The 11,981-nt window shown below is 43.1% G+C and overlaps 1 protein-coding gene across 3 annotated transcripts in view; it reads left to right on the forward strand.

Annotated features, from left to right (window-relative positions):
• RGP1 (RGP1 homolog, RAB6A GEF complex partner 1) overlaps nucleotides 1-11,815 on the forward strand; it is a 44,360-nt gene extending 32,545 nt beyond the window's left edge. For 2 of the 3 annotated variants that reach the window (XR_013996667.1, XR_013996668.1), the window contains exons 11-12: nucleotides 2,082-2,193; nucleotides 11,520-11,815. The gene's annotated coding sequence lies outside the window, so the exon portion shown is untranslated. The remainder of the gene's footprint in view (nucleotides 1-2,081; nucleotides 2,194-11,519) is intronic. The other variant, XM_081103559.1, reaches the window with a different exon arrangement.
• The last annotated feature ends 166 nt before the right edge of the window (nucleotides 11,816-11,981 follow it).

Raw genomic sequence — 11,981 nt, forward strand, 5'->3', positions numbered from 1 at the left:
CCCAATGAAGTAAGGTCATGCCCCTGAAATTATCTCCATTGAGGTGGCAGGTGATATGACTGTGGATAAACTCACCAAGGAAGTGAGTATGGAAAGGAGAATGCAGAAAGCTGAAACTTCGGCATGGGGGTGGGAAGCCTCCAGCTCAGAGGAGGAAGAGGGTCTTGCTGGAGTGAGAGAGCACTGGACAGTGAGATGGAAGAATGACTGGGATAATGAGCTGTGGCAGGAGCCATGGGAAGAGCTTTAAGAAGAAGGTGATGGTCCACAGTGTCAAATGTGATTGAGGTATAATGGAGGGACTTACTATGATCTATAAACTGGAACTTCACTGTGTTCTTCCTGATTGTTTATAAAAATTTTACACTAGGCTATTTAATTCAAGTATTTATTGATCTGCATACTAACTGTGGTAGGGCTGTATAAAAGAGGTATAAAATGTTTTAAGTAATATATCTTTGTAAACAAATATACTGGTAATTTATATATAAAAGCTACATTAATTTTTATTGGTATATTTGTTAAGTAGAAACTACAGACCTATTTCAATAACATAAAAAATATTTTGGTATCCTTTCATCCTTGTGATACCGTTTAAAAGAGAAAACACCCTCATATTTTTCTTATTACAAAAGTAATACACAATCATTGAAAATACAATTAAATATAAAATTCTAACTCATACTATCCCCAAAGACAGCCGTTCTCAACATTTTGATTTATGCCATTCCAGGTTTCGTGTGTGTGTGTGTGTGTGTGTGTGTGTGTGTATTTTAATGAAACTGGGTTCATTCCATACATCTTTCAACCTATTTTCACTTAATGATGTATGGTGAACAATCTTTGATATCATATATCTCTGAAATAATGTTTAATGGGCTGCTTGGATTTTAATGTATAAGGATAATATAATCTATAATAATAAAAGTGTAATATGCTAATTAGACCGGACATCCTTCCAGACGACCTTCAGGACAAAGCTGGGGCTGTGAGGGAAGCCTGGGTCCCAGATGCCTGCCAGTGGCCATAGGGAAGCCCGGGTCTCGGGTGCCGGATGCCAGAAGGAAGCCTGGGTCCCAGGTGCCGGGTGCTAGAGGGAAGCTCGGGTCCTGGGTGCCAGAGGGAAGCCAGTGCCGGCAGTCGGGGGAAGGAAGGCCTACTCTTGCATGAATTTCGTGCATTGAGCCTCTAGTTTAATTATACAATGCCCTATAATTAGAAATTTAGATATTTCCTAACTTTTTTTTTTTTTAAATATATTTTATTGATTTTCCACAGAGAGGAAGGGAGAGAGACAGAGAGTCAGAAACATCGATGAGAGAGAAACATCGATCAGCCGCCTCCTGCACATCCCCCACTGGGGATATGCCCGCAACTCAGGTACATGCCCTTGACCGGAATCGAACCCGGGACCTCTCAGTCTGCAGGCCGACGCTCTATCCACTGAGCCAAACCGGTTTTGGCTTCCTAACTTTTTATTATTAAAGACAAGACTGTTGAGTATCTTTGAGGTGAAAGCTATGCTTTTTCTTTTTTAACATCATTATGAGAGATGCATACGCCCTGATGGGGGTGGGGGGTGGGGATTGAACCTGCAACCCAGGTACATGCCCTTGACTGATTCTCTATCCACTTAGCCACACTGGTCAAGGCTAAGTCTATGATTTTCTTTAGCTAAATTCTTGAAGTGGAATTGATGGGTTAATGCTAAAAATATTTTAAAAGCTTTTAATGGAGATTGCCAAGCTGCTTTCTAACGTTGTACCAGATCATACCTTACTAGCAGTGTACAAGAATACCATTTTCCCACACACTTGCTAGCATTAGGTATTATTGCTAAAACAATTTTTATAGATGAAAAAATAGTTCTTCATTTAAATTTTATAGCCACTTAAAATTATATATATGTATATACATATATATGTGTGTGTGTATGTGGTAAATAGTGATTCTTTGAAGATAAATTTTATCAAAAGAACTAAAAATTATTCTAAATTGGTTTAATGAAGTGAAGGATCAATCTGGATGCTACTGTTTGTTTTTTAATTCTCACCCGAGGATTTTTTTCCATTGATTTTTAGGGAGAGTGGAAGAGAGAGGAAAGACAGAGAGAAACATCAACGTGAGAGAAACAGTTCGATTGCCTGTACGAGCCCTCACCAGGGCTGGGCTGGGGAGGAGCCTGCAACCAAGGTACATGCTTTTGATCGGAATCAGATCTGGGACCCTTTGATCCTAAGGCCAACGCTCTATCCACTGAGCCAAACCAGCAAGGGCTGGGGGCTACTGCTTTTAACTGAATGTAGATGTGACTCTGAAGTGGTCACATTTCTGTTCCGTCACTTACTAACTAGTAGTTTTGGGTAGTGGTTAACGTCTCTAGGTTTGTGTCTTTACGAAATGGGGACTATAATAGAACCTGTCTTAGAGGGCTGTTAGGCAGGTTAAATAAGATACTAGACGCAACACTCATGGCACATTGTTGGCATAGGCACAAAATAAACACTAGAATGCTCACTAGTGAGGTTGATTTTCTGTGTGACTCTCAGACTGATAGGAGGCAGCATCACAAGGGGGAGTTTAGAGTTTTTTAAAGATACCATTTTGGGAGTAACCCTCTAGACCAGCCGTGGGCAAACTACGGCCCGCGTTTGAAATGAATAAAACTAAAAAAAAAGATCGTACCCTTTTATGTAATGATGTTTACTTTGAATTTATATTAGTTCACACAAACACTCCATCCATGCTTTTGTTCCGGCCCTCTGGTCCAGTTTAAGAGCCCATTGTGGCCCTTGAGTCAAAAAGTTTGCCCACCCCTGCTGGGGTCCAACCCCAGCGGGTCCAGGGGTCCCCAAAGGTGTGGACGGAGTCGGCGAAGAAGGAATGACATGGAGACAGCGTTCAGTTGATCAGCAGCCTTGCCAGGATCTCTAGCCACAATCTCCAGCCAAGTTCTGTCTAGGATCTCCAGCGAAGTTCTGGTTAGGATCTCCAGCCAGGTTCTGTGCCCATGTTCTCTTGCTAGGTTCTCCAGCCAGGTTCTCCAGCCAGGTTCTGTAGCCATGTTCCCTCGCTAGGTTCTCCAGCCAGGTTCTGTCCAGGTTCTCCAGCCAGGTTCAGTCACCAGGTTCTAGTCAGGTTCTCTTGCCATGTTCTATCCAGGTTCTGTAGCCAGGTTCTGTCTCTAGGATCTTCAGCCAGGTTCTCTCGCTAGGTTCTGTCTCTAGGTTCTGTTGCCAGTTTCTGTCCAGGATCTTTTGCCATGTTCTCTCCAGCGAAGTTCTTCTGTCTCTAGGTTCTGTGTAGGTTCTGTGTCTAGGTTCTGTGTCCTGTTGTCTTGTTACATCTGTATTTCTACCAGTTGATTCCAATCCTATCAATCTCTATTCCAAAGGTTAGGGCGTTTCTTATCTCCATTCCAGGGAGTAAAGATTATGTAGCTTAAGCATGATTGTTCGTAGTTAAAGTGATTAATTACCCGCCTGGCACTTAGTTAAGGGGTTTTATTCCCTCCCTAACTTCAGGGGAAAATCCCTACCTGGGGAAACAACCTTTCTCAGAGAGGTGACCTTGGTTAAAACACATAGTGCCAAGAAGGTGAGCAAACATATTAAGAACAGTATGCCATATATGCCAGGTCCCTTGAAACAGCAAGGATGGACCGGCTCCCGGCACACCCCTGCTCTAGACTCTGAAGGATAGTGTTCTTCCCATCAACAAGATATAAGATGACTCAAGGGAGGGAGTCATGAGCCTAGTAGGGAGTACTTCCCCCTCTCTTGCCCCAAACCAAGCAAGAGGGTATCAGAGAGCATATACATGAAAGAGAGACTGATCTCTCATTCCCTGGTTAGACTATGTTTGGACAGTAGACTTGGTAGGCTCTGCATCGATCTGAGAAGAGGAAAGGAAATTAAAGAGAGGTGGAAGGACTGGGCAGTGGTGATGGCGGAATAGCTTGGCTTAGCAAAGACGCATGAGTTTCTTGTGGTCAAAGGGACCCTGGGAAAGAGAGCTGGACTTGAGCATCTTTCTGGTAGCCCATCTAACAGGCTGCCTGCTGGACAGAAGATAGAGGGTTTGAAGGAGATGACTTGGAGCAGGGTTGTTTGTCTACATTAGAGGCCTCGTGGAACTTCCTAAAGAACATACACAGTGCTCTGTAAGAGATCTGGCATTTTGACATCTGCCTGGAAACAGGCTGGAATGGCCTGTCATCTGCAACCAGCAGTGGGTTGTGTAACTACTCTGTTGACTGACGAGACTATTATCTCTTTCCTCTCTGTTTCCTTCCTGCTGCCCAACCCCAGAAGAGCTAGAACCCCTCTAGATCACCTTCTAGAGAATTAGAAGAGGAAGAGGAGACGTCATAGAAGGGACCATATACTCCTCCTCACTTCAGGTTCCTTAAGCCATGGCTCGGGCTTGGGCTGGAAGAGGAGAGGAGATGACTTCTACCTTGAACCTGAGATTGGAGTTTAAACCAATTGGGCTGGAGTGAGTTCTCACGTAACCAAAAGGGAGCAGAGAGGTGTGGACTCTGTTCATGCTGTTGTGACGAGTGGGAAGGAGACATTTATCATGGATTAGATGAAGAAGACTGGTAGGAGAGGAGCTTATGTTTACATCTCACTGAATTCAGTGCTCAAGAGATAAGTTAAATTTATCACTAAATCCATCCTTGAATCCATTGTCCCATATTTCTCTGCAGTCTCAGAGGAAATATTCCCCCGCCCCTCTTTTTTTTGTAAAGTGAATCCATTCATCTGTGCTCTTGTTTATTCATTGAGAAAACATTTATTTGACTGCAAAATGTCTTGCACAGTGTTGAGGTACAAAGATTAAATATGACAGTTCTTTCTTTTATGAAATACACAATTTAGTGGGGTAGGTAGAAAGTAACTATCTACTTTAAAAACAATGTATTGCCCTAGTTGGTTTGGCTCAGGGGATAGAACTTCAGCTTGTGGACTGAAGGGTCCCAGGTTTGATTCTGGACAAGGGCACATGTCCGGGTTGCAGGCTCGATCCCCAATAGGGGGCATGCAGGAGGCAGCCGATCAGTGATTCTCTCTCATCATTGATGTTTCTGTCTCTTTCTCCCTCTCCCTTCCTCTCTGAAATCAATAATAATATATTTTAAAAATTTAAAATAATGTATTAAGAGTTATAAAAAGTGGGGTGGAAGGCTTCAAAGAATAGTCAGAAGTCAAGGGAAGATAAGACATTTCAGGCTGATGAACTAATGTGGCTCACTTAGGGAACTAAGAATAGTTCTTTATGTTTAGAAGGCAGACATAGCAGCAGAGAAGGCTGGAGAGAAGGCCAGAGCCAGATCCTAATGGGCTAACATGCTTGTTCTCTATCCAGGAGGCCAGCGGTTCTTAACAGCAGCGGTACTGCCCCTGAAGGGGCATTTTAGACATTTGTGGGGTGTTTCGATTTCTATAGCGATGGGAGGTGGATTTTACGGGCATTTTGGTAGTTGGGGACCACAAATACTGGACTCTGCAATGTGCAATGTGAGAACAGTTCCACATAATTAAGAATATATTGTTTTAAAGTAGGTGTTTATTTTTCTACCAACCCCACTAGGTCATGTATTCCACAAGAGAAGAAATGTTATCTTGTTACTCTTCGTACTTCAACACTGGCAATACATTTGGGATGTCAAATAAATGTCCTGAATTTCATATGATTTAGAGATCCTGAGTTCTGCCTAATTTTTGAATGTTCCACCAAACTTTGTGTAGGGTGTTATTGTTATATACAAATAGATTGGTCTGTTATTAGTTATCCTAACACCAGTGTTTAATCTAGCATGTTTGTAATGTAATGGCCTCTGATCTAACTTCTCTTAAATCCTAACTGACTCATTTCTTATAGTTAGGTACATGCATCTGAGTGCTTCCGTAAGTCTTCTGTAATAGTCATGTCCAACCATTCATGTATTGAAATACCTATTATTATTACTGTCCTTATTCCTCTTTTATATCACAGCTAGGAAGGACACTTTTGGTGTTTTGAAATTATGTGTATAGATAGGTTGTTATCTATGAATTTCATTTTAGATCAATAAAGGTGCTGTTATTTTAAATATTTATTAGAAGAAGGGAGACGTAGGTCTGACAGGATCAAGTCACTATGTAGCCATTGATTTTCAAAACATTATTTTGAGCCACAGAGCTCAAAACTTTTTTGCTCATGAGCTCCCTAAAGTAATAATAACCCTCTCACACAGTTTTAAGTTGAAATCTTACATTTATTATGACAAATTTAAATTTATGAATTGTTAATGGGAGATAGAAAATATTAATCACTTTATAAGTTGAAATAAGCTGAGGATTGACTGTTATAATAAATATTTCATGATAATTTGTTAAAGTAGAATAAAATCTTATTGAATAAAGCACACCAAATAAGTTACTTATTTTTAAAAATATTTTTTTTATTGATTTCAGAGAGGAAGGGAGAGGAGAGAGACAGAAACATCAAACACGGGAGAGAATCATTGATTGGCTGTCTCCCCGCATGCTCCCCACTGGGGACTGAGCCCACAACCCCAGACATGTACCCTGACCGGGAGTCAAATTGTGACCTACTGGTTCATAGGTCAACACTCAACCAATGAGTCACGCTGGCCAGGTGGTCACTTAATTTTTTTATCCATGGCTATTATTCAGTGTATTTGAATTTTTTGATGGCCTGCACAACTTTCCAATTACAGTTTTTCCTTTGTTTTAAGACAGGTCACTGAAGTATAATTTACATACAGTACAATTCAACTATTTTCATGTGCTCCAGTTACTTTTATTTATTTATTTTTACTCCAGCTACTTTTAAAAAGAAAGTATGTCATTAATGTAGTCTCCTTGGGCTGTGCTGATTATAGAGAATCCCAGCATGGGCTAACCAGCCCATTTCCAATGCCAAGTTTTACCCTGAACAGAAGAATGTACATGGTGGGAAAAGACAGGAAGCCCTATCGGTTTAAAGTACCTTGATTCATCTTTAAGTTTCCCTAAACCAAGGTCTTCATTTACATACCCCTTTGCTTGGTGTCCCTGCAGTTTTCACACCCTAGAACAGTTCGTCACCACAAGATTTGGCCTAGACAAGGGATATGCCTTTCTTTTGCAAAGTGGGAGGACTGTGTGAACACAGGCCCATTCTTGGGCAGATCAGTTTTAGGGAAGAGTCCATGTGGAAGATGAGGATCTGTAAATGCATTCCCTTGAAACCACCTGGACATACATACCCCTTGGAAAATCTTTCTGTGCGCCCCCTGTTTGAGGGGTACCGCCCAGAGGTTCGGGGGTTCAGATGGTGCTAAGGGCAGGGGGCCCCAGGTTTTGGGTCCTGCACTGCTACTTCATCTACAGCAGCTGGGCTTCTTTTCTGTTTTGTGCTTAAGCTTTTATTTGAAGGAAGGGTTTTGCTGCTAAAAATAACAGTTTGAAAAACACAGCTTTCATGGGGAACCATTTAAGGATTCTAAGCAGCAAAGTGACATAATTAAGTTTTTGTTTCAAAAAGTCACTTTGGCATCTGAACACATTGTGGAGGATGAATTGGAGGGAAGTGAGACTGGAGGCCCAGAGAGTTGTCACAGAGGCTGTTGAGACAGTCTAAAGGAAAACTGTAAGAAATGGCAGTCCTGGCCCGGCTGGTGTGGCTCAGTGGTTGAGCATTGACCTATTAGTCGGAAGGTCATGGTTCGATTCCCAGCCAGGGCACATGCCTGGGTTGCAGCCTTGATCCCTGGTAGGGGACATGCAGGAGGCAGCTGATGAATGTTTCTCTCATCAATGTTTCTCTCCCTCTCCCTAAACTCAATAAAAACATATTTTTTTAAAAAATGGCAGCTCTGGGCTACTTCCCAGAGTGGTGGCATCCACTTTAGATGGTCCAGGGGCTTCCTGGTTTGCGAATCTTCATCCAGCTGCCTCTTGCATTTACATTTTCTGCCTGGCCTTTGCCTCTGTGACCCCTGCCTTAGAGTAATCTTTCCTCTTTATCCAGTAGATCCAGGCTGCCACCAAGTCTTGTTGTTTCTTCCTTCAAAGTATCTCACATTTGTTCCTCTCTCTTTATTATTAATCCATCATCCCAGACCAGGCACTCAGCATTTCATGGTTAGATTTCTCTAGGAGCCTCTTAACCGTCTGCCAGCCAACCCTACATCGCCACAGCTAGCTACTCTTTTGGTCGTACTGACATATTGCAGCCATGCAGAAGAGTACAGTTGTGTCGAATCTTGCTTCAGATTGCTCTGCCTCCTCTTCCAGTCTCTGTCTTCTCTAGAAAATTCTAAGCAGAGCAGAATGAAATAGTGATGAGTACTTTTCAGTTCCCTACAAGCTGCTGTGATCATGCTTCCTTTGTTTCTTTTTATGTGAGATATTTGTAAAGTGAGGGCTCAAACGGTGAGGGGACACATGCCACTTTTCTCAGTGAAAGATTTTGTGAAGACAGCAAGTAGAATTTTAAGTGGAGTGGAGAAAAAATAGGACAGAGAATATCATATTTGAGACATTATGCTATCAGATGATCCTCAGGGGTGGGGAGTAATTACTGGGGTTGGTGATCATGGTGAAGGGTGGTAATAGGAACAGAAGGAAGCAGTATATGTACCTGGGAAAACAGGCCAAGTGTGGAAGAGCCATGGATGCCACTGGCACCTTCCTGGACACTTACAGAGGTGCAGGTCCAAGTGTGGATGGAGCAGACAGGTGAAAATGGGCGCACTTGGAGCTTGAATCATCTTGAAGATAAATTCTCCTGACAATTCTGAAATTCTTTCTTAGGGATCACTGGCTCTCCATGAAGGTTTTCCATAGAAAAACTACTCTTCTAGACTATCTTTTCACAAAATGTATTTTTGACCCCTAGGAGTACATTACCAGTTCAACTTTTATTTATTTTATTTTAAAATATATTTTTATTGATTTCATAGAGGAAGGGAGAGGGAGAGAGAGATATATAAACATCAATGATATCATTGATTGGCTGCCTTGAGCCCACAACCCCGGGCATGTGCCCTGACTGAGAATCAGACCAGTGACTTCCTGGTTCATAAGTCGATGCTCAACCACTGAGCCACTGCAGTCAGGCCCAGTTCAACTTTTAGACTACATATCTAGACAGGTAAGTTAGAAGCTGAGATCTGATTTGAAAAGATTTTAAATTTAAAAACTTTTTAACTCTAAAAGAAAGCATTGTGTGAGGGCAAAGTAAAACCCCTTGACCTTTTAAACAATAACAGCAGCTCTTTAAGGATATGGAAGGCGAACTGGACCTAAGCCCAGCCGGCGTGGCTCAATGGTTGGGCACTGACCTATGAACCAGGAGGTCCCGGTTCGATTCCTGGTCAGGGCACACAGCCAGGTTGTGGGCTCCATCCCCAGTGTGGGGCGTGCAGGAGGCAGCCGATCGATGATTCTTATCATTGATGTTTCTCTCTCTCTCTCTCTCTCTCTCTCTCTCTCTCTCTCTCTCTCTCTCTCTCCTTCCTCTCTGAAATCAATAAAAACATATATATATATATTTTTAAAAAGGACCTAAGGTCTAGAACCGGACTGTGTGCTGCTATATATAAAGAGAGGGAAGTAGGGCAGGGGAGGAGTGTGGCCACATGAGCAATAATGGGGGTTTGACCTGTTTTCAGGATTCTATCTCTCCCTTGCTGGGGTTAAAAGAAATAATGCAGAATTTTAATAAAGTCTTTCTTTGTTTTCAACACATTTCGCTATGTTTCTCTTTTAAAAAAAAAATTCTTATTGGTTTCTGAGAGGAAGGGAGAGGAAGACAGAGAGAGATAGAAACATCAATGATGAGAGAGAACCATGGATCAGCTGCCTCCTGCATGCCCCCTAGTGGGGATCCAGCTCACAACCTGGGCATGTGCTCTTGACCAGAATCGAACCCGGGACCCTTCAGTCCACAGGCTGACGGACGCTCTATCCACTGAGCAAAACTGGCCAGGGCTATGTTTCTCTTTTTACACTGCTTCCTCCTCTCCCTTATTGAAATGCTGCATCTGAAATGCATCTTTTCTGCCTCCTTTTATCTCATTTTCCATGCCTGTTCTCCTGCCTCTGTTGGCAGGTTCTCTTGGACCTGTCTGTCTTGTGTGCAGGAGAGAACGGCATATAATCAAAACCTTGTTCTGCAAGTCAGGTTAGCCAGGCAGAGAGAAGACTGGAAGGTGTTTTATTTCTCTGGAGTCTTACAGGCCTGGAGGCACGGTCTGGTGCAGAGCAAACCTGAGGGTCCAGAGTTAGCTGCAGAATCAGGTAAGTCATAAAGCTGCTGAGTGCTGAACTGGGAGGCAGGTTGCAGCATCAAGGCTTGTCATGAGATCAGCATGAGTCTAAATCCCATGGTGGTTCCAGGACCCAGCAAGGGTCCTGAGTGTGACTGAGGTCAGGATTTCTTTCCACTAAGGGACAGTGCAGCTTGGAAACCACAGCAGCTTCTAACAGCGAGCTGATCCGATGCTCCACAGCTTCGTTTCGGATCAGAAATGAGGAGTTTGGGCTGGTCCTGTCCCAGAAGGAACTATAGACAGTGTCTGCGAAGGAGGCATTATCAATCTCACAGAGAGAAAGTTGGATCCTATCTGGCTCAGACCAGCAGGATCTTTAGATTTCCCAGGCATTGGAATATATAGGTAACCAAAGTTTTCATTTATCTAACGTTTTCAACCCTCCATCCCCAAATGAAAAACAAAACAAATACCTTTCACTGCTGCCCTAACCAGTTTAGTCTAGTGGATGGAGTGTTGGCCTGTGGACCGAAGGGTCTTGTTTTCGATTCTGGTCAAGGGCACATACATTGGTTGCAGGCTCCTCCCCAGCCCGGGTCCTGATCAGGGCTCATGCAGGAGGCAATCAATCAATGTGTTTCTCTCACATCCATGTTTCTCTCTGTCTTTCCCTCTCTCTTCTACTTTCCTTAAAAATCAATGGAAAAGTACCTGCCTCTTCTCACTTTCTAGTATTAGTGGCCAGTGGAAGGAAGAGGGAGGGGGAAAGATGCTTGAAGAGACATATCACACACTTGAACTTATTTGGGAGTCTGGGCAACAGTGGTGTTCCAGACAGACTTATCTGGGTCTTTGGTGGCCATGGCCCTGTAAGCATGGCTTCATATAGTGAGTTCCATGAGTCAGCAGAATATCTGTACAGAACGCCACCTTAGAGACCAGCAAACCTGATTTTAGTCTCCGCTCTGCCATCAAAAACCGTCAGGTTGGGGGAGGAAGCTATGTGACTTCCCCTCTGGGGCTTAGTTTTAATCCTCTTTAAAGGAGGGGGTTGCACAACATATTTATAAGATTCCTTCTAGCCCTGGCATTCTGTGATTCTGGCAGAGATTGTGTCATTTGGGACTTGCTTCTCTTATTAAGCTGCATGTAGTTGCTTGAAAAGTATTATTTGGTTAGCTTGGTCTAAAGTTAGAGCCGTCTCTTTTCCTGTCACCCTTTTGACTATTATATCCTTCTTTTCCTTGCTCAGATAAAACAAAATTCCTTTTCACTACCAGTGTTGGAAGCTGGAACTCCAGTTACCATTCCTCCTTGTTAAAAAACAAGCTGTCTTCCATTTCTACTGGGTTTGGGGCAAGAGACATTTGAAGGAGGGCTTGCCTTTGGTCTTGGAGCCTCATGGATCCAATTATATGCTCCTCAACGGTAAGGACTGTATCGTCCAGCTATTTTTTTTATTCACCCCTGCCACTGTGCAAGGCAGCCAGTGTTCCATAAAGAAATACCGTCCCTAAGAAAATAGCATTAAATTTCCCCCAAAACCACTAGATGTCGCCTTCATCTCAGAGAAACTATGCCCCCTCCTCTCTCCCTGCACCCCCACCTCCCACCCTCCCTCCTACCACACAGAAGCTCTCTCCGCTGGCACTGTGATTTCTGAAGTGGCTTGAAGGGGAAGACAATCTGTGGCTCTTGGCTGGGGGAGGAGAAT

The sequence above is a fragment of the Myotis nattereri genome (genome assembly GCF_964212035.1).
Source record: "Myotis nattereri genome assembly, chromosome: 12".
Classification (NCBI taxonomy): domain Eukaryota; kingdom Metazoa; phylum Chordata; class Mammalia; order Chiroptera; family Vespertilionidae; genus Myotis; species Myotis nattereri.